Source organism: Triticum urartu, chromosome 2 (assembly GCF_003073215.2).
Source record: "Triticum urartu cultivar G1812 chromosome 2, Tu2.1, whole genome shotgun sequence".
NCBI classification, from domain to species: domain Eukaryota; kingdom Viridiplantae; phylum Streptophyta; class Magnoliopsida; order Poales; family Poaceae; genus Triticum; species Triticum urartu.
The window spans coordinates 248,941,778-248,969,294 of record NC_053023.1 but is presented as its reverse complement, the minus strand read 5'-3'; positions in this window follow the sequence as shown (position 1 = coordinate 248,969,294).

The following is a 27,517-nucleotide window of genomic DNA, read 5'->3' as shown; positions in this document are numbered from 1 at the left end:
AGCCCCCCTCTGGGCCAGTGCTCCTCTGAGTGTTGGTCCAACCGAGCGATGTCCGGGGCTACCAGGGGCAACTCTGGGCTGGCCTACCCTTCGTCTTGCTCATCTGAGTGTGCCCTGAGAACGAGATATGTGCAGCTCCTATCGAGATTTGTTGGCACATTCGGGCAGTGTTGCTGGTTTTGTTTTAACTTGTCGAAGTGTCTTGAAGAACCGAGATACCGAGTCTGATCGAAACGTCTTGGGAGGAGGTCTATTCCTTCGTTGACCATGAGAGCTTGTCATGGGCTATGTTGGGACACCCCTGTAGGGATTTGAACTTTAGAAAGCCGTGCCCAGGGTTATGGGTAGATGGGAATTTGTTAATGTCCGGTTGTAGATAACTTGAACCTTAACTTAATTAAAATGAATCAATGGAGTGTGTTATCGTGATGGCCTCTTCTCGGCGGAGTCCGGGAAGTGGACACGGTGTTGGAGTAATGCTTGCGCAGGTTGTTCTCTAGTTTTCTCGCTCGCACTTTGCCTCCTCTTCTCGCTCTCTTTTGCGAACAGGATAGCCACCATATTTGCTAGTCGCTTGGTGCAGCTCCACATATTTTTACCTTGCCTTACCTATAAGCTTAAATAGTCTTGATCGCGAGGGTGCGAGATTGCTGAGTCCCTGTGGCTCACAGATAACTATTACACCAGATGGAGGGCCTGATGATTCCGCTCCAGGTGACGCGCTTGAGCTCAAGTGGGAGTTCGACGAGGACTCTCAACATTACTATGTTTCCTTTCCTGATGATCGGTAGTGGTGCCCAGTTGGGGGTGATCGAGACCGTGTCGCATGTTGGGTTATCTTTTATTTTGGCGCCGTAGTCGGGCCATGAGTGTTTCGTTGATGTAATGTTATTTATGTACTTGATTGACGTGGCGAGTGTAAGCCAACTATGTTATCTCCCCTTTATGATTTATATTACATGGGATGTTGTGAAGATTGCCTAACTTGCGACATATGCCTTCAATGCGATTATGCCTCTAAGTCGTGCCTCGACACGTGGGAGATATAGTCGCATCGAGGGTGTTACAATTATGCAATAAACTCTGCCAATGCCCTACTCTGAATTATTGATGTGCTCTCAAATTTTAGGCCAAAGTTGGATAACTCCAAAGCCCACTCCACTATTATGTTGGTAGCCTTAGGGTTTCGGGGTATCCTTTGCAAGGGAAAGCGGGTGACAACCATGATCTCATGGGCTTGGAAGTAGTGGCGCAGTTTCCTTGAGGCCATGATGAGGCCAAAAATCAACTTTTGCACACCAGAGTTCTTCGATCTAGCCCCATGTAACAGGGAGCTGACGAAGTACACTAGGCGCTACATCACTTTCTTCCTTGCCGCTGTCGGATTTAGGGTTCCGCAGACCCTTCAGAGGTTCAAACTCTGGGGTGCGTGCAAAGAACTCATCCTCCCCATTCTGCCCGCTCCACGATTCCAACGCCTAGCTTGACAAACCCAAGGGACAAGAGACACAGCCGTTTATCCTGGTTCGGGCCACCCTTCAGTGTAATACCCTACTCCAGCTTTGTGGTGGATTGCCTAGAGGGGTTGACGGTGAACTAGTATAGTGGTAGAACAACCTTAGGAGGTGTGGTGTTCTTGAGCTCGATGAGCTGGTGGATGATCAGGGTGGAATGGATCTGATCCCCTCTATGGTAGTGGCTAAGTCCAGACAAAAGTAGTCTTCGTCTGCAAAAGCCTCTGGTGGTGACGCTGCAGTGGGCTCTGTGATGACCCCCATCCTGCCGTCATGGCGGTCTTGGTCTTGTTGCACCAATATGGAAACCTTTGCTTGATTCCTCGGGACACCTCCGCTGACGCCCGCCTGTTCTTGGTTGCCATGGCTCACATCATGTGAACCTCACGAGGTGCACCTTGCATTGATATCTCCGCTCCTCGGGAGCGAACCTGGTGAGGCCGCCCCCCAGGGAGGTCTTGGTGTCATCCGCCTCATGAGGCTTGGCCCCTCGCGAGGGTCTTGGGTTGTTGTTGATGAAGCTGGGCCATACCGGGTCATCGACGGAGCCACGCCGTGGGCCTCAAGCAGGCATGTCTGGGTACCCCCCCTTCCCATGACGCCCTTAGTAGCCCCCGGGCCCAAGGCGCGCTTGAACTTGGCTTCAAGGCGAAGTCAAAGGGAAAGTGCGGAGCACCGTGGGTCCTAACTGCTTGTGGCCTTGGTCGACGCGTGGCGATCGATTGGGACGTGGGCTCCCCCACTTCCCCATGCAGCCTTGATATTCGCCTGGCTCGGCTGCCGCCATTGCCAATGCAGCCTCGCCTTCTTTGCTTGTCGTGCTCTCCCTTGGCTTCTTCATCTTTTCGAGAAACAGTGGCTTCCTTCCCGGATCTGATGCCGGCTCTGCTCTTCCCCCGTTGCTACAGCGCCGCGGTCGAATAAGAAGAGGAAAGTCGGCGCTTCGGTCGAACCACCACCAGCCTTCGAGCCCGCCCTCGAGCAGTCGACGCTGGTCAATCAAGAAGAGCTAGACAAGTTCCGTCCAACGCTCACCGGTAATTCCAATGAGTGGAAGGCGACGGTGGCTTGGCCCGCTTCCCGGACCATGGTCGGCATGGCAGCCACTGAGGTTCCCCTTCATCTTCACTCTCTCTGTTGGGTTCTCCGGTAGGGTGCGTCGAGTGCAAATTAAAATTTTCCTACGCGCAGAACAACCAAGAACATGCTACATGAGATGGATCACAGTTCGTTACCACTAGACATGCAGTGTCATGTAGCGGAAAAAGAGTTGGTGCAGCACGTCCACGTGGATCATCTCCTCCTCGTCCGATCTCCCTCAAACAGCCAGTCGTCGGTTCCCACATACAGGTTCGCAGGAGCGGCACAGGTGCACCGCCTATAACGGTATCTGCGCGTGTAGGAGGAACATCGTGCGACGGACTGCTAGGTCCGATCAGACAAACGGCCGCGAGTGGACGTGTCTATTACAACCCATGCAAACCTTAATGACAACGCTGAAGCGATCAATCGCATGAGTGTGCCGATTGAGGAACATCGTGTGGTCGACTGCTAGGTCTGATCACACAACCAGCAGCGAGTGGAGGTGTCTATTCGCAACACATGCAAACCCTAGTGATTATGCCGAAGCGATCAATCACATGAGTGTGCCGCACCCCCACTTTATATAGTCGTCCATCATGGGCTCAACACGTGGGCCTTGCACGGACCCTAAAGCCCATAACTCTACTCAGCCTGAATCCAAACACAGCTCGGATCACATCCGACCAGTGTCCTCGGATCCGACCTCGTAGGTTCCTTCCCTTAAGCGCGCGACCCCTTAGGTTCAAGCCGGCTTGCTCGCAGTTCGGATCACCTCCGAACTCCACGGTTGGTAGCAGCCTCTAGCAAGGCATGTTGAACACCAAGCAAACTATGAAGCTGGTTAGGCAAACCTGTACATCATACCTCCATTCCTTTTGCCACACGATATATGTTGTCAGGCTCAAGGCGAGTCTGTCATCTTTGTGCTAGCCCAGCCTCTTTCTCGTTACACTGATGTCGACCACAAACTAGATTATCTCATAATCCTTGTCGCATGGCCATGCTTATCCTGGTCGGATCACACGAGGGGCCCAGAGTATATCTCTCCTAATCGGAGGGGAAAATCCCATCTTGCTCGACCATGTCTCGCAGCATGCGTCTGGACAAGCCCGAAACCTACCTTTGTAACTACCTAGTCACAGAGTAGCGTTTGGTTAGCCCAAAGCAAGTCTGTCACCACCCCGAGTACATGCACCAGCTCAGGTCTTAGGACATAGAACGTATGGTGTACTAGAGACTCACAGATGACATATCGCTGCATCCCAAAGTTGGGTCTGTCCGACTCCGACCTTATCTCGACTCGGATCCGACTACGTCGAATCCGACCAGATCCTTCCGAGTCCATATTATCCTGTCAGCATCCAATGCTCCATGGCTAGTGAGACCAAGCCATCGACCATGTCATATGCTAGTCTAGTCGGTTGCGCGTCCACACAACTCTTTCGACCAGGGACCTTTTAGTACAGTCATCATACAATGCATAGTCCCATAAACAAGTGAAGTACTTGCTGATACACATCATTGATAATGTCCAAGGACTATCTTTATTCATAAATACATAGGAAATATCATCATACATCATTGCCTCTAGGGCATATCTCCAACAAGCTCTTGGATCGCCAGATTCCCCCTTTCTCCGATTTCTTCAACGCCATACTCTCACATTACAAAGTCCATGCGCTGCATTTGGATCCTCAGTCCATCATTCTGCTTGCCGTCTTTGCCTTTGTCTGTGTGGCCATGGTGGACATCATTCCTTCCATGGCCTCGTTTTGTCATTTCTTCTCACTTCACCTGGTCGACGCCCGTCTTCCACATAACCACGGGCACGACTTTCAAAAGATAAAATCCTACAGGGTGTCCAACTTAGCCCATGACAAGCTCACGATCCGCGAAGACAATGGTAAAACAAGTCCATCGCGGGACCCTCCGCTCAGAGCCTGAATCCCGGTGCACAAGACATTTCGACAATGGTAAAACAAGTTCATCAAGACCTCCCAATGTGCCGACATCCCGATAGTAGCCACGCGTGTCTTATCTCAGGCCACGTTCGCATGAGCAGTACGTACAACTAAAACCAGTCCTCGAGTTTCCCCGTGGCGGCGCTGCAAGGGGCTCTAGTTTGGACCAACACTCATGAGGAGCACTGGCCCAGGTTTTTGATTAAGAATCCTTGGGTTAATTACTCCCTATGCAAAATTTTAGTTGTTATTAGGCAAATGGTAAAACCAATGTTGGGCCTTGCTGGAAGAGCTTTATTCAAAGTGAACTGTCAAGAGGGGCCCATAAACCCTCACCGTGTTAGGGATGCAAAATTCAAGGAACATAACACCGGTATGACGAAAACTAAGGCGGGAAGAGTGGAACAAAACACCGAGCAAAAGGCCAAGCCATCCACCCTTTACCAAGTATATAGATGCATTAATTAAATAAGAGATATTGTGATATCCCAACATATTCATGTTCCAACATGGAACAACCTGCACTGCACCTGCAACTAGCAATGCTATAAGAGGGGCTGAGCAAAAGTGGTAACATAGCCAAACAATGGCTCGCTAGGAAGGTGGGTTAGAGGCTTGACATGGCAATAAGGGAGGCTTGATAACAAGTGGTAGGTAGCGTGACATAGAGATAGAACGAACAACTAGCAAGCAAAGATAGAAGTGATATCGGGGGTAATGATCATCTTGCTTGCAATCTTTTCAGGGGTGACGAAAGCTTGCTCCTCGTAAACGTACTGGACATGATCCTCATTCAAGAACTCGTCTCCCGGCTCTACCCAAAGCAAGAACACAAGCAAGGGAACAACAATAAATCACGATACAATGCACAAGCAACATGATGCAAGACATGGCATGGGATGCAATATATGATGTGCAATGCATATGGGTACTCTGGAAGGAGAAAGATAATCATGGCATTAACTTGGCAAACCAAACATGCCACTAGATAGGTTGAGAGATTTGGGTTGAAATCGATAAGAAGATCACCAGAAATGGATGCACGGTTTGCAAATGACGAGCAAAACAAGAACAATGCAAAAGTGCGCTTAACAGCAACATAGCACTTAAGATGCATCATGAAAATATGCTATAACACTCCAACATAAAACTAAAATACATGGCAGTGAAGTACAGGTGAATCTCTACAAATCATCAACACTGAGCTACTGCTAGAACTCACTAGAACAAGTCTAAAACAGCATGGCAAAAATGCAAATGACAACAGTTTAATAGACTTGGCAGAAATTCACTGAGCATTACAGAGACAACATCAGGTAGCAAAGTTTAGAGCTAGTAAACTACATGCTATATGGGCACATCATGGCAAACTTGAGCATCGCATGCTAGTACTAAAGGCAATGAACAAAACTCCCTTACTGAACTTGAGCCAAAGATCCAAAGAAAACATGGTAGCATCAATGCAAACATGGCAATTGATATAAACAGGTTTTAGACATGGAGGAAAATCATGCATGGCAGAAACAGATTCATGATAGCAGTTTTGCAAGCTTGTGGCACTCATCACAGTGCATATCATGGCATAGTAAAGCAACCAACAGTAAGAAGACACATTTATGCATCAAAATATGGCAATATCATGGTCATATAATGCATGGATCACTAGCAAAACACATGGCAAAAATGAACTTCCTGTTAACAGACAGACAACAATTATATTTAGCAAAATGAGAGCATGGTAATGACAAGCTAAGGCACCCCATACTTACAAACAAAGGTATGGATGGATAGCATAACAATATCTTCAAAACATCCTTAATGAGCAAAATCAAAATATGCATGGATTCACTTGTAGCATCAAGTTAACATGGCAACATAATGTAGCAGGATAAGACTTAGAAGGAAACACTAAGTCCCTGAAATCAGCAACATCAAGTGGGCTACTTGGCATGCTTGTGCTAGTCACCACAGGGCACATAAAACTATAAGGATTGCACCATTGTAAATATGGCATGAAGATGCTCCTAAAACATGTAGACATGATGCTATGAAGATAAAAAACACACAAAATGCTATGAAAAAGACAAAACAACAAGTTATGATAGTTTCCAGCAGATAACGTCATATAGCACTTTTGAAACGATAATTAGGGCATCAATATGGACAATAAAACGCATGCAAATTACACCAACATGTAGAGCATCATCAAATGAACATTCCGACATATCATACACGCAAAACGGGGCCATGAGCACGCGTCATGACATGGAAAAGGGGCACACATATGATGGAATCTCAGGGACTTAGACAAAATTTAACCTCATAGAAAACTGGATGGAGGGGTCCGGGGACGAGGGGATTCGGGATGGAGAGGTGGTGTTTGGTTCCCGGGACCTATGGATCTCGTCCACTACTGACCCACAACTATAGGGGATCTATCATAGTCCTTTCGATAAGTAAGAGTGTCGAACCCAACAAGGAGCAGAAGGAAATGATAAGCGGTTTTCAGCAAGGTATTCTCTGCAAGCACAGAAATAATAGGTACCAGATAGTTTTGTGATAGGATAATTTGTAACGAGTAACAAGAAACAAAAGTAAATAAAGTGCAGCAAGGTGGCCCAATCCTTTTTGTAGCAAAGGACAAGCCTGGACAAACTCTTATATGATGTAAAGCGCTCCTGTGGAGACATGGGAATACCATCAAGCTAGTTTTCATCACGTTCATATGATTCACGTTCGGTACTTTGATAATTTGGTATGTGGGTGGACCGGTGCTTGGGTGCTGTCCTTACTTGGACAAGCATCCCACTTATGATTAACCTCTATTGCAAGCATCCACAACTACAACAAAAGTATTAAGGTAAACCTAACCATTGCATGAAACATATGGATCCGAATCAGCCCCTTACGAACAACGCATAAAGTAGGGTTTAAGCTTCTGTCACTCTAGCAACCCATCATCTACTTATTACTTCCCAATGCGTTCCTCTAGGTCCAAACAAAGGTGAAGTGTCATGTATTCGACGTTCACATGACACCGCTAGAGGAAAGACATCATACATCTCATCAAAATATCGAACGAATACCAAATTCACATGACTACTTATAGCAAGACTTCTCCCATGTCCTCAGGAACAAATGTAACTACTCACAAATCATATTCATGTTCATAATCAGAGGGGTATTAATATGCATATAGGATCTGAACATATGATCTTCCACCAATTAAACCAACTAGCATCAACTACAAGGAGTAATTAACACTTCTAGCAACCCACAGGTACCAATCCCAGACTTGGAGAAAGGAATTCGATACAAGAGATGACCTAGGGTTTGGAGAGGAGATGGTCCTAGTGAAGATGCTGATGAAGATTGCCCTCTCCCAATGAGAGGAGCATTGGTGATGACAATGGCGATGATTTCCCCCTCCCGAAGGGAAGTTTCCCTGGCAGAACAGCTCCATCGGAGCCCTAGATTGGTTCCGCCGAGGTTCTGCCTCGTGGCGGCGGAGTATCATTGGGAAAGATGGCTTATGATTTTTTCCTCATCGAAAGACTCCATATAGTAGAAGATGGCCATCGGAGGGCCACCAGGTGGCCCACGAGGTAGGGGGCGCGCCCCCACCCTCGTGGGCAGGGTGTGGCCCCCCTGGTGAACATCTTGCGCTTAGTATTTTTATATATTCTAAAAACATCTTCCGTGAAGTTTTAGGACTTTTGGAGCTGTGCAGAATAGGTCTCTAATATTAGCTCCTTTTCTAGCCCAGAATCCTAGCTGTCGGCATTCTCCCTCTTTATGTAAACCTTGTAAAATAAGAGAGAATAGGCTTAAGTATTGTGACATAATGTGTAATAACATTCCATAATGCAATAAATATCAATATAAAAGCATGATGCAAAATGGACGTATCAACTCCCCCAAGCTTAGACCTCGCTTGTCCTCAAGCGAAAGCCGAAATCAAAAAATATGTCCACATGTATAGAGATAGAGGTGTCAATAAAAATAAAATGCGGACATGAGGGCATCATGATCATTCTTAGAACAACAACTTTTATAATTCTTGTCATATGATTTCTTATGCTAGAGTAACAATTTGATCACAATTTCAAGTATGAATTATCAATTTCATTCAAAACTAACAAACTATAATCTCAGTCATTGGAGCAATTGCAATTTATCATAACATAGGAAAGAGTCAATATAAGAGCTTTTCAGCAAGTCCACATAATCAACATTCATATAGTCTTTCACAATTGCTAACACTCACGCAATACTTATGGGTATGGAGTTTTAATCAGACACAGAGAAAGATAGGGGATTATAGTTTTGCCTCCCAACGTTTTACCTCAAGGGTAATGTCAACAATAATAGTTCATGAAAACTCACATCCAATTAGCCATATATACCAGGATCTTTCCAACATGTTGTGCTTGCCAAAAGATAAAAGGTAAAAAGGAAGGGTGAAGATCACCGTGACTCTTATCTAAGGTAGGAGATTAAAGTAAAAGATAGGCCCTTCGCAGAGGGAAGAAGAGGTTGTCATGAGCTTTTATGGTTGGATGCACGAAATCTTAATGCGAAAGAATGTCACTTTATATTGCCACTTGTGATATGGACCTTTATTATGCAGTATGTCGCTTTTATTTCTTCCATATTGCATGATCGTATAAAGCTTATTTTCTCCCACACTAATAAGTCATACATATTTAGAGAGCAATTTTTATTGCTTGCACCGATGACAACTTACTTGGAGGATCTTACTCAATCCATAGGTAGGTTGGTGGACTCTTATGGCAAAACTGGTTTAAGGGTATTTGGAAGAACAGGTAGTATGTCTACTTGGTGCAAAGAATTTGGCTAGCATGAGGGGGAAAGGCAAGCTCAGTCGTGTGGTATGATCCATGACAATATAATTTATCTCAGATGTATGAAAACATAACCCATTACGCTGTCTTCCTTGTCCAACGTCAACTCTTTAGCATGTCATATTTTAATGAGTGCTCACAATCATAAAAGATGTCCAAGATAGTATATTTATATGTGAAGACCTCTCTTTCTTTATTACTTCCTATTGATTGCAACGATGACCAAAACTATGTTTGTCAACTCTCAACAACTTCTATTCATCATGCTTTTTATATGTGAGCTCATTACTCCCCATAAGATCCATATGATCTCTTTGTTTCTTTTTATTCTTTCTCTTTTCTTTTATTCACTCAAGATCATGGAAAAATAATCAAGCCCTTGACTCAACACTAATCTTTACTATATATAGCTCACGGACTCGATTACATAGAAGGGTCATAAAGCAAAACTCACAACTAGATGATACCAAACTTTTTTCTACTAGATCAAGATATTATCAAAAGGATCGAATTAAGAAAAGCGGTAAAGATAAAATTGATGGTGATACAATACCGGGGCACTCCTCTAAGCTTGGGAGTTGCCAAGGGGAGTCCCCATACCCATGTGATTATGTCTCTCTCTTCGGGGATGGTGATGTGATATTCTTGGCGATGATGCCCCTCAGGATACGATTTTCCTCCTCGAGCTTATTGACTTGCTACTTGAGGTCCATTATTTCCTTTCGAAGCTTTCCTGTAACAGCCAAAGCTCCCTGCACCCTAGGTTGCTGCATAGCTGCGGGAGAACCAGTGACACTCTTTTTCACATCCTCATAAGAAAGAAATCTAACATTGGATGGGATAACTGTGTTTGGAATAGCCAAGCCCTGTAGTTCCCCCATTGTGAATCCAGCTCGGAAGTGAGAAGTGACTTCTTGATCCTCCTCCATGGCATCTATTCCCTTCAAATCAGCCTCCATCTCTTCCTCCGTTGCTGGCCCAAAGTGGTCAACATTGTTGTTTGTCATTGATCTAGGTGCCGGATGCGACACCCGGCTCTCCCCGATTGACTCTTGCGAAGACATCCTGCTCTAATCTGCAGCAACAACAGCTCGAAACACAAACAGAGGATAATTGCGTTATACGGGAGTCAAAACCTCCGGAAGATTATATAATGAACTTTTACCGACCAAAATACGTGTCGTGTACGAAAACGGAGTCCGGAGAGCACACGAGGTGCCCACGAGGTAGGGGGCGCGCCCAGGGTGATAGGTCGCGCCCTCCACCCTCGTGGAGGCCTCGTGTCCTTCCCAGATAGCTTCTTATTTTTCTATTTTTCTAAATATTCCAAAACGGAAGAAAATTGCCATTAGAACTGTTTTGGAGTTGGTTTACTTACCGTACCACATACCTATTCCTTTTCGGAGTCTGAAACGTTCCAAAAGTGTACCTTATGTATTCCTCCGGGGTTACGGTTTCAATAACATTGGTTTCAACATTTATAGGATTACCTAAGATATAATGTTTAATTCTTTGACCGTTCACCAACTTCGGATTTGTGCCTTCGAAGTTGTTGATTTTTATGGCACCGGAACGATAGACCTCCTCGACAACGTAAGTACCTTCCTTTAGAGAGGAGTTTTCCTGCAAAAAATCTTAAACGAGAGTTGTATAGCAAATACATAATCACCTACATTAAACTCACGCTTTTTGTATCCTTTTGTCATGCCATCTTTTAACTTTTTCTTTAAATAATTTGGCATTATCATAGGCTTGGGTTCTCCATTCATCAAGTGAGCTAATATCAAATAACCTTTTCTCACTGGCAAGTTTGAAATCATATTTTAGCTCTTTAATAGCCCAATATGCCTTATGTTCTAGTTCTAGAGGTAAGTAACATGCTTTTCCATAAACCATTTTATACAGAGACATACCCATGGGATTTTTATATGCAGTTCTATAGGCCCATAATGCATCATCAAGTTTCTTGGACCAATTCTTTCTAGATCTATTAATAGTCTTTTGCAAAATTAATTTGAGCTCTCTATTACTCAATTCTACTTGACCACTAGACTGTGGGTGATAAGGAGATGCAATTCTATGATTAACATCATATTTAGCAAGCATCTTACGGAAAGCACCAGGAATAAAATGTGAACCATCATCAGTCATGAAATATCTAGGGACTCCAAACCTTGGAAAAATAACTTCTTTAAGCATCTTAATAGAGGTGTTATGATCAGCACTACTAGTTGGAATAGCTTCTACCCACTTAGTAATGTAATCAACAACAACTAAAATATGTGTATATCCATTAGAGGCAGGAAAAGGTCCCATATAATCAAAGCCCCAAACATCAAATGTTTTAATAACAAGTGAATAATTCATAGGCATTTCTTGATGTCTACTAATATGCCAATTCTTTGACATTCATCATAAGATAAGACAAACCTACAGGCATCCTTGAAGAGAGTAGGCCAATAAAAACCGGATTGCGATACCTTATGTGCAGTTCTATCTCTAGCATGGTGTCCTCCATAAGCCTTGGAGTGACACTTGCGTAGGATCTGTTCCTGTTCATGCTCAGGTACACAATGTCTAATAACACCATCTACTCCTTCTTTATAAAGATATGGGTCATCCCAGAAGTAATGTCTTAAATCATAGAAGAACTTTTTCTTTTGCTGGTATGTAAAGATAGGTGGTATAAATTTAGCAACAATGTAATTAGCATAATCAGCATACCATGGAGCAGTATGAGAAGCATTTATGACACTTAATTGTTCACCAGGAAAGCTATCATCAATAGGTAGTGGGTCATCAAGAACATTTTCTAACCTAGACAAGTTGTCTGCAACGGGGTTCTCAGCTCCCTTTCTATCAATGATATGCAAATCAAATTCTTGTAGCAAGAGAACCCATCTAATAAGTCTAGGTTTAGCATCTTTCTTTTCCATAAGATATTTAATAGCAGCATGATCAGTGTGAATAGTTACTTTAGAATCAACAATATAAGGTCTGAACTTATCACAAGCAAATACGACTGCTAAGAATTCTTTTTCAGTAGTAGCATAATTTCTCTGATCATTATCTAGAGTTTTACTAGCATATTTAATAACATTTAATTTCTTATCAACTCTTTGCCCTAAAACAGCACCTATAGCATAATCACTAGCATCACACATAATTTCAAAAGGTAAATTCCAATCAGGTGGCTGAACAATCGGTGAAGAGATGAATGCTTTGTTAAGTATTTCAAATGCTTCTACACAATCATCATAAAAAACAAAGGGTATATCTTTTTGTAATAAATTAGTCAGAGGCCGAGAAATTTTTAAGAAGTCCTTAATGAACCTCCTATAAAAACCGGCATGACCAAGGAAACTTCTTATACCTCTGATGTCCTTGGGACATGGCATCTTTTCAATAGCATCAACCTTGGATTTATCAACCTCAATACCTCTTTCAGAAACTTTATGCCCTAAGACAATACCTTCATTAACCATAAAGTGGCACTTTTCCCAATTCAAGACAAGATTAGTTTATTCACATCTCTGCAAAACTCGGTCAAGGTTGCTTAAGCAGCCATCAAAAGAGGATCCATAGACGGATAAATCGTCCATGAAAACCTCACAAATCTTTTCACAAAAGTCAGAGAATATAGCCATCATGCATCTTTGAAAGGTAGCAGGTGCATTACATAAACCAAAAGGCATACGTCTATAAGAAAAAGTACCAAAAGGGCAAGTAAAAGTAGTCTTTGATTGATCATTGGCTAACATAGGTATTTGAGAGAAACCAGAATAACCATCTACAAAGAAAAAATTTGTATGTTTGGATAATCTTTCTAGCATTTGATCGATAAAAGGTAAGGGGTAATGATCTTTTTAGTAGCTTTATTTAATTTGCGAAAATCAATTACCATCCTATAACCTGTAATAATTCTTTGTGGGATCAACTCATCTTTATCATTAGGAACGACAGTAATACCTCCCTTCTTAGGGACACAATGGATAGGACTTACCCACTGACTATCATCATCTAGATAAATTATACCTGCCTCAAGAAGCTTTAGTATTTCCTTTCTTACCACTTCCTTCATCTTAGGATTCAGCCGTCATTGATGATCACGAACTGGTTTGCTATCTTCCTCCAAATTAATTTTGTGTTGACACAGAGTGGGACTGATGCCCTTAAGATCATCAAGAGTATATCCAATAGCAGCACGGTGCTTCTTCAGAGTTTTCAATAATCTCTCTTCTTAATGCTCTGAAAGGTTAGCACTAATAATAACAGGATATATTTTTTCTCATAAAGATAAGCATATTTAAGAGTATCAGGTAACGGTTTAAGCTCAAACACGGGATCACCCTTGGGTGGAGGAGGATCCCCTAGGATTTCAACAGGCAAATTGTGTTTTAGGATGGGTTCCTGTTTAAAGAATAATTCATCTATTTCCATTCTTTCATTCATAAACCATTTTCATCATTTTCATGGTCTAGCAAATATTGTTATAAAGGATCACTAGGAGGTACGGCAATAGAAGCTAGACCAATAATTTCTTCTTTACTAGGAAATTCCTCTTCACGGTGTTGTCTACGAAATTTAGAGAAATTAAATTCATGAGACATATCACCTAAACCAATAGTAACAACATCCTTTTTGCAATTTATCTTAGCATTAGCTGTGTTGAAGAAGGGTCTACCAAAAATAATGGGACAAAAGCTATCTTGTGGGGAGCCAAGAACAAGAAAGCTATTAGCAGGATATTTAGTTTTCCCACACAAGACTTCAACATCTCTAACAATGCCCATTGGTGAAATTGTATCTCTATTAGAAAGTTTAATTGTGACATCAATATCTTCTAACTCAGCGGGTGCAATGTCATGCATAATTTCTTTGTATAAGTCAAAAGGTATTGCACTAGCACTAACACCCATATCACATAAGACATGTTAACAATGATCTCCTATTTTAACAGAAATAATAGGCATGCCTACCAAAGGTCTAGGTTTATCTTTAGCACAAGGTCTAGGAATTCTAGCAGTTTCATCACAGAAATAAATAACATGCCCATTAATATTATCAGACAAGAGATCTTTAACAATAGCAATATTAGGTTAAACTTTAACTTGCTCAGGGGGTGTATAGGTTCTAATATTGCTTTTATGAAGCACAGTTCAAGCTTTAGCATGATCTTTTATCCTAACAGGGAAAGGTGGTTTCTCAACATAAGAAGTAGGAACAATAGGATCATTATAAGTGATAGTCTTTTCTTCAACTTTAATAGGTGCAGCTACTTTTACCTCTATGGGAGGATGATATGTAAACCACTTCTCCCTAGGGAGATCAACATGAGTAGCAAAAGATTCACAGAAAGAAGCTATTATCTCAGAGTCAAGTCCATATTTAGTGCTAAATTTACGGAAAACATCGGTATCCATAAAAGATTTAACACAATCAAACTTAGGTGTCATACCTGACTCCTTACCTTCATCGAGGTCCCAATCTTTATAGTTGCATTTAATTCTTTCCAATAAATCCCATTTGAATTCAATAGTCTTCGTCATAAAAGAGCCAGCACAAGAAGTATCTAGCATGGTGCGATTGTTATCAGAAAGACGAGCATATAAATTTTGAATAATCATTTCTCTTGAGAGCTCATGATTTAAGCCTCCCCCAAGCTTGAGCGATGCTTTCTCCTTCGCGAGGCCAAAAATTATATATATAATTGCGATCACGATGAACAAGATGCATAGGATAAAACTTCTGATGAAATTGCAATTTCAATCGTTTGTAGTTCCATGACCCCGTATCATCACATAGCCTATACCATGTCAATGCATCTTCCTTCAAAGATAAAGGGAATACCTTCTTCTTAATAACATCTCCGGGTACACATGCAAGCTTAAATAATCCAAAAACTTCATCCACATATATTAAGTGCTCATCAGGATGCGTTGTTCCGTCTCCTGCAAAAGGATTAGCTAGTAGTTTTTCTATCATACCCGAAAGAATTTCAAAGCAGACATTTTCATTTTCAGTAGGTTGAGGAGCAACTCTTTGCTCTACAGGTTGGGGTGAAGATACCCCGAACAAGCCCCTCAAATGATTACTTTCCATAGTAACAAGTGACAGTAAATTTCAGCACACTATATAAATTTTTCCTTACCAATTTCGACGTACCAAAGGCGCTTCACTCCCCGGCAATGGCGCCAGAAAATAGTCTTGATGACCCACAAGTATAGGGGATCTATCATAGTCCTTTCGCTAAGTAAGAGTGTGAACCCAACGAGGAGCAGAAGGAAATGATAAGCAGTTTTCAGCAAGGTATTCTCTACAAGCACAGAAATAATAGGTAACAGATAGTTTTGTGATAGGATAATTTGTAACGAATAACAAGTAACAAAAGTAAATAAAGTGCAGAAAGGTGGCCCAATCCTTTTTGTAGCAAAGGACAAGCCTGGACAAACTCTTATGATGTAAAGCGCTCCCAAGGACACATGGGAATATCATCAAGCTAGTTTTCATCACGTTCATATGATTCGCGTTTGGTACTTTGATAATTTGGTATGTGCGTGGACCAGTTCTCGGGTGTTGTCCGTACTTGGACAAGCATCCCACTTATGATTAACCTCTATTGCAAGCATCCGAAACTACGACAAAAGTATTAAGGTAAACCTAACCATAGCATGAAACATATGCATCAAAATCAGCCCCTTACGAAGCAACGCATAAACTAGGGTTTAAGCTTCTGTCACTCTAGCAACCCATCATCTCCTTATTACTTCCCAATGCCTTCCTCTAGGCCCAAATAATGGTGAAGTGTCATGTAGTCGACGTTCACATAACACCACTGGAGGGGAGACAACATACATCTCATCAAAATATCGAACGAATACAAAATTCACATGACTACTAATAGCAAGACTTCTCCCATGTCCTCAGGAACAAACGTAACTACTCAGAAAGCATATTCATGTTCATAATTAGAGGGGTATTAATATGCATATAGGATCTGAACATAAGATCTTCCACCAATTAAACCAACTAGCATCAACTACAAGGAGTAATTAATACTACTAGCAACCCACAGGTACCAATCCCAGACTTGGAGACAAGAATTGGATACAAGAGATGAACTAGGGTTTGGAGAGGAGATGGTGCTGGTGAAGATATTGATGGAGATTGCCATCTCCCGATGAGAGGTGCGTTGGTGATGATGATGGCGATGATTTCCCCCTCCCGGAGTGAAGTTTCCCCAGCAGAACAGCTCCGCCAGAGCCCTAGATTGGTTCCGCCAAGGTTCCGCCTCCTGGCGGCAGAGTCTTGTCCGGAAAGATGGCTTATGATTTTTTCCTCACAAAAGACTCCATATAGTAGAAGATGGCCATCGAAGGGCCACCAGGGGGCGCACCCAGGGGGGTAGGGCGCGCCCCCCACCCTCGTGGGCAGGGGGTGGCCCCCTGGTGAACTTCTTGCGCTCAGTATTTTTTATATATTCTGAAAACATCTTCCATGAAGTTTCAGTAATTTTGGAGCTGTGCAGAATAGGTCTCTAATATTTGCTCCTTTTCTAGCCCAGAATCCCAGCTACCGGCATTCTCCCTCTTTATGTAAACCTTGTAAAATAAGAGAGAATAGGCATAAGTATTGTGACATAATGGGTAATAACAGCCCATAATGCAATAAATATCGATATAAAAGCATGATGCAAAATGGACATATCATCCACCCCCCGGTGGATCCGACGATGGCGAGCTCCGGCGAGGGCTCCGGTGGCCTCCAGCGATGGCGCGACGATGGGAGGCGGCGACACGGTGGCGCGCCCAGCCGAGATGAGGCGGCGGCGAAGCGCGATGGAGGCGGGCGGCTTCGGGCAGCGCGCTGTGGTGGCGGGGCGTCGCCAGCGTGCGGCGGCGTGGTGGGTGGAGCCGGGAGGCGCGGGGAGGCAGTGAGCGGCAGAGGGCGGCGGAGCCGAGGCCGGTGGCGGCACGGGGAGGCAGGCGTGCGTGTGGCGGCGGCGGAGGCGCTCTGACCTAGGCGAGCCGGCCTCGGGCTCATGGGCCCATGTAGCGGTGGGAGGCGATGGCGACATGTGGCGGGAGCAGAGTGGTCTGGGGTAGCGGTTGGACGCGTACGGCCGTCACCGGACGTGTCCGGCGGCGCGGGGGAGGGTAATGGCTAGGGTTTGCCATGAATTTTGGAGGGGGGCCTATTTATAGATTCTAGAAGCTAGGATAGGGCTATTGAGGTGCGGTTTTCGCCCACACGATCGTGATGCAACGATGGAGAGCATTGAGGGGGTTTAGCTGGGCTAGTGGGCTATTGTGGATGGGTGTTGGGCTGCAAGGAGAGAGGGGTTTCAGCGGTTACACGATTAGCCGTTGGGGCATCAAACGACCTCCAAATGGAACGAAATTTGAGAGGTGACTTACAGGTGATGTACCAAGGCCACTCGACAAATCTCGGCCCATTCCAAGAACGTTTTTCTCCCGCTCACGAAATTAGATCTGAGAGGTGCAACGGGTTCATGTCTGAGTGTCGGAGCCCGAAAGGGACAATGGGGAAATGGCCCGATGCAAGAGACAAACAAGAATGCAAATGAGATGCACATGATGACATGAGATGAAATGCATGACATGAACAAAATGCAAAAGGTGGACAAAACCCAACCACGGAGGATATAACATATAGCATTGCCGGAAATCGCAAGAGTTGAAGTTACAACTATGGAATGTTACATTCAGGAAGTTACACCCCCCTTTAACGTGCAAGCAAACCACGCGGAAATGGTACAGCCGGCGGGGCCCACCCGTAGATAAGCTCTGTAGAATCCTGCGAGTTAGTCTGGGGGGAGAATATAACCCATAATCGCATTTGCTATCCTGCCGCTGATCCTTCCTCAAGGAGATGAGGGCACTGACGACCTCGTGAGGTGATGTGCGCGGGTGGGCCACGAGCCAGAGCTCGATCTCTCAGACTTACCAGCGTTGCAGGGACGGACCTGAGCACAAGTGTCGTGCCAGCATGTGTATCACCCGTTGTGGGATGAGTAGGAGGCCGGTCAGCAACGCGGGAGGCCGCGAAGGGTAATAAAATATCAGGTGAGCAAGTGATAATCATAAGTCAGCTTATGGGAGGAGGTAAAGCTAGTTCAGATAAATGCAAGAACGACAGAAAAACCCACAAGGACCGGGGATAATGCAGCCCGAGGGGCACCCCCAACAGAACAACTTGAAGATGCAAGAAGATACATGTCCCAGGGACAGGCCCATCCGACCTGGGGATAATGCGGCCCGCGGGGCGCCCCCAACTGAATAAACTCGAAAATGTCACTTGGCTCCATTGTTGAAGAGATTTTGGAGTAGCTGAAGATACGTGCCGAAGAAGTCGCTCCTCACGAGCCGCCTGGGTCCCGAAAATTGGGAGGCTCCAGAGGCCCAGGAGGCTCGTGAAGAACTGTCGCCATCTCCGCCAGGACCGCGGGGTGCCTGACCTCCCGAGCCACCACGACGCTCTGCAGGCGACGCTGGAAGGTAAAAGCCACGCTCGGCAGGCCAAAGTGCATGCGAACGCAGCTGTGAGGGGGCCCTCACACCGACCAACGTGCGATGGCCAGAAGCACTCCTAGGATGCGGCCCTGTTGAGCCGTGGGATGTTGACACAGACGTGCATCTCGTTGTGCTTGCCAGGACAAGGAGCCGTGCCAAGCAGTGGGCAATGGTCGCCGCTCATGGATCTCACTTCTTTAAGCTCTTCGGTCACCTTGGTGATGGATTCCTGAGCTCCCGGCACTCCGTGCCCAGTGCCCTTGTGAGGGAAGCATGCGATGAAGCATGCCTCCATGTGGTGCCCGAGCACCTCCCTCGTGACGTTGGCTAAGTCAGAGGCCCTCCAGAAGAGAGCCCCCGAGCCCAGCCAGAGGAGGGCGCCGTGCGGGCCTTCCTATGCGAGGGAGGGAGGCGCCCCTTCGTGGGCGTAGGTCCTGAGGTGGTGCCATTGGAGACTTTTCTCTCATGAGGCTCTTGGCGAAGCAGCTTCTTCTTCTTCTTCTTGGGGATAGCCTCATGAGGGTAGATAGTGCCTTCATTCTCTGGGTCTTCAACTACTGTAGCCTGGTAGGCACGCTCGAGAGAGCATGCAACATCCTTCTCCTCACAGGCGATCGCGATGACGCCGAGGTTCCCCGGGATCTTGAGGACGTTGTAGCCATGGTGGGACACCGCCATGAACTTGGGCAGGGCTGGATACCCTAGGATGGCATTGTACGGAAGGCGGATGTGGGCGACTTCAAAGTCGATGAGCTCGGTGTGATAGTTATCGCGTTGGCCGAAGGTGACAGGGAGGCGGACCTGCCCTATCAGAGTGGTGGAGCCGTCAGTCACACCTGAGAAGGGCTTGGTGGGCTGCAGCTGATCGTATGGCACTTGGAGCTGGTCGAACGTCTCGATGGAAAGAACGTTGAGCCCTGCGCCGCCATCGATGAGGGTCTTGCTGACAAGGACATTGCTGATAACGGGCGAACAAGGCATCGGGAGAGCGCCAGCCGTCGCCATGCACTTGAGCTGGTCGGACAAGCTGAAGGTGATAGTGCACTTGGACCACCTGAGCGGGCGCGTGGCCTCGATCCTGGTGAGCGCCGCGTTCACCTCACGATCAAACTGTTTGAAGATGCGCTGGGAGGCTGGGGCCTGTTGTAGGATCGAAAGTATGTCTAGAGGGGGGGTGATTAGACTACTTGACCAAATAAAAGTCTAGCCTTTTCCCAATTTTAGTTCTTGGCAGATTTTAGCTATCTTAGCACAAGTCAAGCAATCTCCACACAATTCAAGCAAGCATGCAAAAGAGTATATGAGCAGCGGAAAGTAAAGCATGCAACTTGCAAGAATGTAAAGGGAAGGGTTTGGAGGATTCAAACGCAATTGGAGACACGGATGTTTTTGTCGTGGTTCCGATAGGTGGTGCTATCGTACATCCACGTTGATGGAGACTTCAACCCACGGAGGGTAACGGTTGCGCGAGTCCACGGAGGGTAACGGTTGCGCGAGTCCACGGAGGGCTCCACCCACGAAGGGTCCACGAAGAAGCAACCTTGTCTATTCCATCACGGCCGTCGCCCACGAAGGACTTGCCTCACTAGCGGTAGATCTTCACGAAGTAGGCGATCTCCTTGCCCTTACAAACTCCTTGGTTCAACTCCATAATCTTGTCGGAGGCTCCCAAGTGACACCTAGCCAATCTAGGAGACACCACTCTCCAAGAAGTAACAAATGGTGTGTTGATGATGAACTCCTTGCTCTTGTGCTTCAAATGATAGTCTCCCCAACACTCAACTCTCTCTCTCACAAGATTTGGATTTGGTGGAAAGAAGATTTGAGTGGAAAGCAACTTGGGAAGGCTAGAGATCAAGATTCATATGGTTGGAATGGAATATCTTGACCTCAACACAAGTGTAGGTGGTTCTCTCTCAGAAAATGTGTATTGGAAGTGTAGGTATGTTCTGATGGCTCTCTCCACGAATGAAGAGTGGGTGGAGGGGTATATATAGTCTCCACACATAATCTAACCGTTACACACAATTTGCCAAACTCTGTGGGACAAATGGTTAAACTCGGTCAGACCGATTCAGCAAACCTAGTGACCGTTAGGATTTTCGGTAGGACTGAGATGCAACTCAGTAGGACCGATATGGATAGGGTTAGGGCAAAATGTAATCTCTGTGTGACTGATTACACAAACTCGGTGGGACCAATTTTGGTAATAAGCTAACCATAGAGTTGGTTAGGTAAACTCGGTGGGATCGATTCGCTCATCTCAATGAGACCGAAATGTTACAAAAGGGAAACAAAGAGTTTACATTGCAATCTCGGTGGGATCGATCGCTCATCTCGGTAAGACCGAAATGTTACGAAGGGAAATAGAGAGATTACAATCCCATCTCGGTGAGGCCGAGATCCCTATCGGTGAAACCGAATTGCTAGGGTTTGTGGCAGTGGCTATGACATTTGAAACTCGGTGGCGCCGGATAGAAGGAATCGGTGGGGCTGAGTTGGACTTTTGGTTTAGGTCATATGTGAATGTGGGAAGGTAGTTGAGGGTTTTGGAGCATATCACTAAGCACTTTGAGCAAGCAAGCCATTAAGCAACACATCATCCCTCCTTGATAGTATTGGCTTTTCCTATAGACTCAATGTGGTCTTGGATCACTAAAATATAAAATGTAGAGTCTTGATTGAAGCTTGAGCCAAACTTTTTGTCCTTAGAATCTTGAGGGATCCACTTTCCTCATCCATGCCATGCCATTCATTGAGCTTTTCCTGAAATATTAATCTTGGAATAATGTTAGCTCAATGAGCTATATGTTGTTAGGAATTACCAAAACCACCCGGGGATAGTTGCACTTTCAATCTCCCCCTTTTTGGTAATTGATGACAACATATAGATCAAAGCTTCGATAAATAATAATAAGAGTGAAAGATATTGTCGCTTTGAGAAGTATGTGAAAAGCAAGAGCTCCCCCTAAATTTGTGCATATCTTAAGATTTGCTTTGGACTGCAAATGCACAATGAGTTAGGATCTTGGGTTACTCTTCCATGTCACATACATCTTGGTGGAGCGCTCAAAATGATAAGAATTAAATACATGCACTCATCACCAAGAAAAGTGAATGATCATATAAGGATAAGTAAGATAATATCATCCAACAAGCATAAGTGTAGCTTATGATCAACCACATGATCATCAATGTCTCACAGATAATAGCATAGTATCTCAAGCAATCAAAAGCAAACAAAGTTCAACCACCAACGCAAGAGAGAATAAAAAGCAACGCTCTCTCTCGAAGCCTATGATCTGTGCATAGCACTAGAACGTGTCTCAGGCTTGGTCTTCAGGTGGTGGTGTCCAGAGAACTCCAAGGACGAAGGCTTCAGTCGAAGTAGATAGGGCTGATGGGCTAGGTGCTGGAGCTGGTGGCACTGAAGCTGTAGCTCGTGCAGATGAAGTGGCTCTATTGTCTGGTACAGGCACTGCAGCAGATCTCTGAGCTTGAGGCACTCTGGCAAATGCATTAGTGGTTGTCTTGCCCTTCCTCTCATGCATGTCATCCTATAGCTGCTCCACAATAGACTGAATCTTAGTTACTTTGACATCTAAATGATAGAATTTTTGTTCCATGATTCTTTCCAAGCTCTCCTGGTTTTGAGTTAGGGTGGCCAACCCCTTCTCAATCCTTAGAGATGATGCTATCAACTAACCAAGCTAGTCCTTCTTGCTTTTCAAAAAGTACTCAGATGCCTCCTCTTGAGTTGGCATCTTGGCAGCCTTCTCTCTCTTTGCCTTCTCCTTCTTTGCATGTGCTTGCACTGAGGAGGGTTCATCTTCATTCATCACAACTTGGTTGTCCTCGAAGTCAGGATAGATAGGCAAGTGTTCCTTATCCAACAAGTATGTGCCTGTGCCCATCCTTGAGTTTATCAACTCCTAGATCTGGGGGGCATATCCACAACTTCTTTTCTGGTCAGCTGTTGTCCTCTTGATAGTCTCAACTATAAGGCTCATGACCTTGAAATTCTGTGGCACATCAAATATATGTAGCAAGTTAATTGCATGCCCTCTGGTCATGTTGTGGTCACCTAACTTGGGAAAAAGAGTGTGCCTTAGGATCCAGTTGATCGTTGGCAGTCCTGACAAAAGAAAATGGACTGACCCAAACTTGAAAGTTTCAAGGGCATCTTAAGGAATCTCCTTGTACATCTGTGACATAGAATTGTGATCCATCTTTTTCTTGGCATAAACATCCAAGTCATCTTCACTTTCCTTTGGGGCATTGAGCAGATTGGCCCATTCCTCAATAGTTGATTGGTACCTTGTACCTTCAGACATCCATACTATCCTGCCATCTGGATAGAAGTGTGTTATGGAGTAGAATTGCATTATGAGTTCCTCATTCCACTTTGTGAGCTTCTACCCAACAAAGTCTGCAACTCCAAAAGCACGGAAGCTGTCAAACACACCAGGATAGTGTTCCTAATTTTCCTTCATGTAGGTCCAGTTGACCCACATCATATCACACACTATAGGCTTCTTGTCCAACAAAATTGTCTCATAGAAATCATGTTGTTCCTTTGTGTGGAACCTGTAATCAACAGCAGTCCTTCTCCTTGTAGCATATGGGTCTGTCTCTCTCCATTTCCTCAGTACTGAGTCTCTCCTGATCTTCATGTTCTCAGCCACAGGATGAGCATCATTGTGGTTTGCAATTTTTGGCTTTAATTTTCTCAGAACATGCTCTTCATCTTCTTCTTTAGCAACAGTCTCAGGCACTGGGGCCTTGTTCTTCTTAGCAACTGGTATGTTTCTGGTATTTCTCTTTGGTGTAGTCTTGGGCTTGGAGGCAGCTTTGGGTGCTTCTGTGGGCTTTGATGATGCAGCCCCTATCCTGATAGCATCACCCATAAGCTTCTGTGCCTTGGGTGCTGGTGCAGCAACCTCTTCTTCCTCTTCTTCTTCCATCATCGAAGCCTTTCCAATCACTCTGGCCATGGTCTTCTTGACCCTTTCCTTCCTTTTCTTTCCTTTTGCAGCAGGCTCTTTGGGTTGAGATTCCAAAGATGCTTGAGAGGATGCTCTGGCCTTAGACATTGGTTGTCTTCCTGCTGGCCTTTTGATCTTCATCCCTGGCTTAACTACAGCTGAGTTGTACTCCTTCTTAACCACTTTCTTCTTTGATGTGGCCTCATCCTTAGTGGCCACATAGTCTTCATCCTCAGACTCTGAAGTTTTCTTCTTGCTTGCTCTAGTGGCAGCCTTTGGCAAATTGCTTGGGGTGCTCCTGCTACCATCACCTGAACTGCTAGAGGGACTAGTGCCCTCACTCAGGTGAACCTGCTTCTCTGCCCTGTTCTGGCTGTCACTCTGGTCAGACATGTTGCAAACACTGACAGCAGACCTTGTGAATAGATATAGATGAGATAGAGTGGATGAGCATCCCAAAATACAGAGATTTTTGCAAAAGAATGTGTCAAAAACTTAGTTTTAGTTTTCCATAGAAAGTATTTCGGATCAACCGATTTGCAAACTCGGTGATACCGAAGCAGTTGTTGGAACCTAAACTAGTGAACTCGGTCAGACCGAGTCACAGTTCGGTGGCACCGAGACTGCTAGGATTTCAAAAAGTCCTGAACTCGGTCACACCGATTTGCAATTCTCGGTCAGACCGAGAACCACATGTGTAATGGCCTTGGCCGAATCGGTGGAACCGAGTTCTACAACCCGGTGGGTCCGAGATGGTTTCGGCGGAAACCTAACCCTAAATTTTCGATTCAACTCTAATCTATGGAGTGTTTTGACTGGATAGAAGCATTTCAATCGTGGTAAGAATCATAATGAACACAATGTGCTAGGAATCGGACGGGGATAGCACTGTGATCGAGTCCATACCCTAGTTCGGCGGTGAACTCGCTACGGTGGCAACGGTGGGGAACAATTCCATTTACGGCGGTGGAGACCAGCAACAGGAAGCGGCTGGCGACGAGGAAGACGATCCGGAGACCCTGGAGGCAGAGCGAGCTATGCGCGAGCGAAGGGGTTTCGGAGAAATTTCCAAAATTTTGCCCATGAGTATATATAGCCCGACCCTATCGGTGTGACCGAGTGGAACAACTCGGTGGCACCGAGATGCATAACTATTGTCAGTTACAGCAACTCGGTGTGACCGAAAAGTTCAAATCGGTTGCACCGATATTGAAAACCTAGATCGACTTAGTGATCTCGGTATGACCGAAATGGAGGAATCGGTCAGACCGAAACACACAAAGAAGTTTTGGAAGTTTAAGTCTATGACGAATCGGGGACTCCGAGTGCTCCTCACACAGAGTGGTTCGAATCAGACTTGATCAAATTTTGTGATGTAGCATGAACAGAGTTTGAGACGAGAAAAGCATAGATAGCTAGAGAGGGTTCTTAGGCATTCTTGTCCATCCACTTGGCAGAAGAAAAGAAACCAATCAATCAAAACAACAAGTGGATGTCCTCGAATGAGTAAAACATGCAATCAACATGCTCACACAATAAAATGGCAATTGAAATATGTGGCAAAGCATGCACAACCAATTCTAGCATCTATCAAACAATTTGCGATGACTAGGTCATCTATATATGAGTATATTGACTTAGGAGTCAAATGAGAACATTTGATCATAGGTCATACTCATCGTTTAAGCACAAGTGGGGTTACCACTTTTACATAAAGAATTGTTGTGTTCACACCATTAGAGTTGCTTTAGCTCAATTCTTAGAGTAAAGCTCCCCCTAGATGTGAGATCCCCCCTAAGAGGGATGAACTAACCTTGGGTTTTGTCGATGATGACTTCATGTAGATGTTGAAGATGTGGATGCTCAATGTTGATGTAGATCATTTGGAGCTATCCATTGGAGTGAGTTGCACTTTCAATACCTACATGGGTTAGTCCCACAAGGAACAAACAAGGATATCCATAGACATAGAGTGATGCACACACAAGATGATGTCTATGAAAGCTTTTAGGTTACCTTGTCCCTTGTCTTACCAACAATAGGGTTTGTGACTCCTTGAACTAGTGCAAGATGTGGAAGTTGATTGCACTTGTTCTTGCCAAGATGATAAGAGTGAAGTATGTTGGTGGAGTCACCCGCAAGAACTCTCTAGTTCTTCTTCTTCGGTATCCACGCCATCTTGATGGGAATCCTCGCTTGACCAAGGCCTTAGGAGCTTCTTCAAATGCATTAATTTCCTCTGGAAGCTTGTCCTTGCCTTTTTGCTTGTGGTCTTGTGGTGGAAGATCATCTTGAGCTTGTGTCCCTTGGAGAGAAGTAGGGTCATACTTCTCTTGTTGAGGAACAAACTTCATCTTGGGGTATAGATATTCTTCCCACTCAACTCCATTGGCATTGAACTTTCGTATTCTCCATCTTGGGGATCAATGTGCACACGATATCATATTTTCCATCGAAGGCTCTTAGGATCTTCTTGATGATGAATCTATCGGTCATCTCTTCACTTCCTAAGCCGGCAATCTCATTTGTGATAAGAGCAAGCCTAGAGTACATTTCAGCGACATCTTCACCATCCTTCATTTTGAACTTGTCAAGTTGACTTTGAAGCACATCGAACTTGGATTCCTTGACGGAGTCGGTACCTTCATGCATGTCAATCAAAGTATCCCAAATTTCCTTTGCATTCTCAAGACGGCTGATTTTGTTGAATTCTTCGGGGCACAATCCGTTGAAGAGGATATCACAAGCTTGAGCGTTGTACTGTAGCATCTTCAACTCATCCGCGGTAGCTTCACGATTTGGTTCTTTCCCATCAAAGAATTCACCTTGCAAGCCAACACACACAATAGCCCAAACGGCGGGGGTATGTCCAAGAATATGCATTTTCATCTTATGCTTCCAACTAGCAAAATTAGTACCATCAAAGTAAGGACCTCCACGGTGATAATTTCCCTCGCTAGACGCCATACTCTCCTAGGTTGTGAAACCAAGGCTATGACCACCAAAAGCTATGAAAATCAAAGCAAATGGAGAACAAAGCTCTGATACCACTTGTAGATCGAAAGTATGTCTAGAGGGGGGTTGACCAAATAAAAGTCTAGCCTTTTTCCCAATTTTAGTTCTTGGCAGATTTTAGCTATCTTAGCACAAGTCAAGCAATCTCCACACAATTCAAGCAAGCATGCAAAAGAGTATATGAGCAGCGGAAAGTAAAGCATGCAACTTGCAAGAATGTAAAGGGAAGGGTTTGGAGGATTCAAACGCAATTGGAGACACGGATGTTTTTGTCGTGGTTCCGATAGGTGGTGCTATCGTACATCCACGTTGATGGAGACTTCAACCCACGGAGGGTAACGGTTGCGCGAGTCCACGGAGGGCTCCACCCACGAAGGGTCCACGAAGAAGCAACCTTGTCTATTCCATCACGGCCGTCACCCACGAAGGACTTGCCTCACTCGCGGTAGATCTTCACGAAGTAGGCGATCTCCTTGCCCTTACAAACTCCTTGGTTCAACTCCACAATCTTGTCAGAGGCTCCCAAGTGACACCTAGCCAATCTAGGAGACACCACTCTCC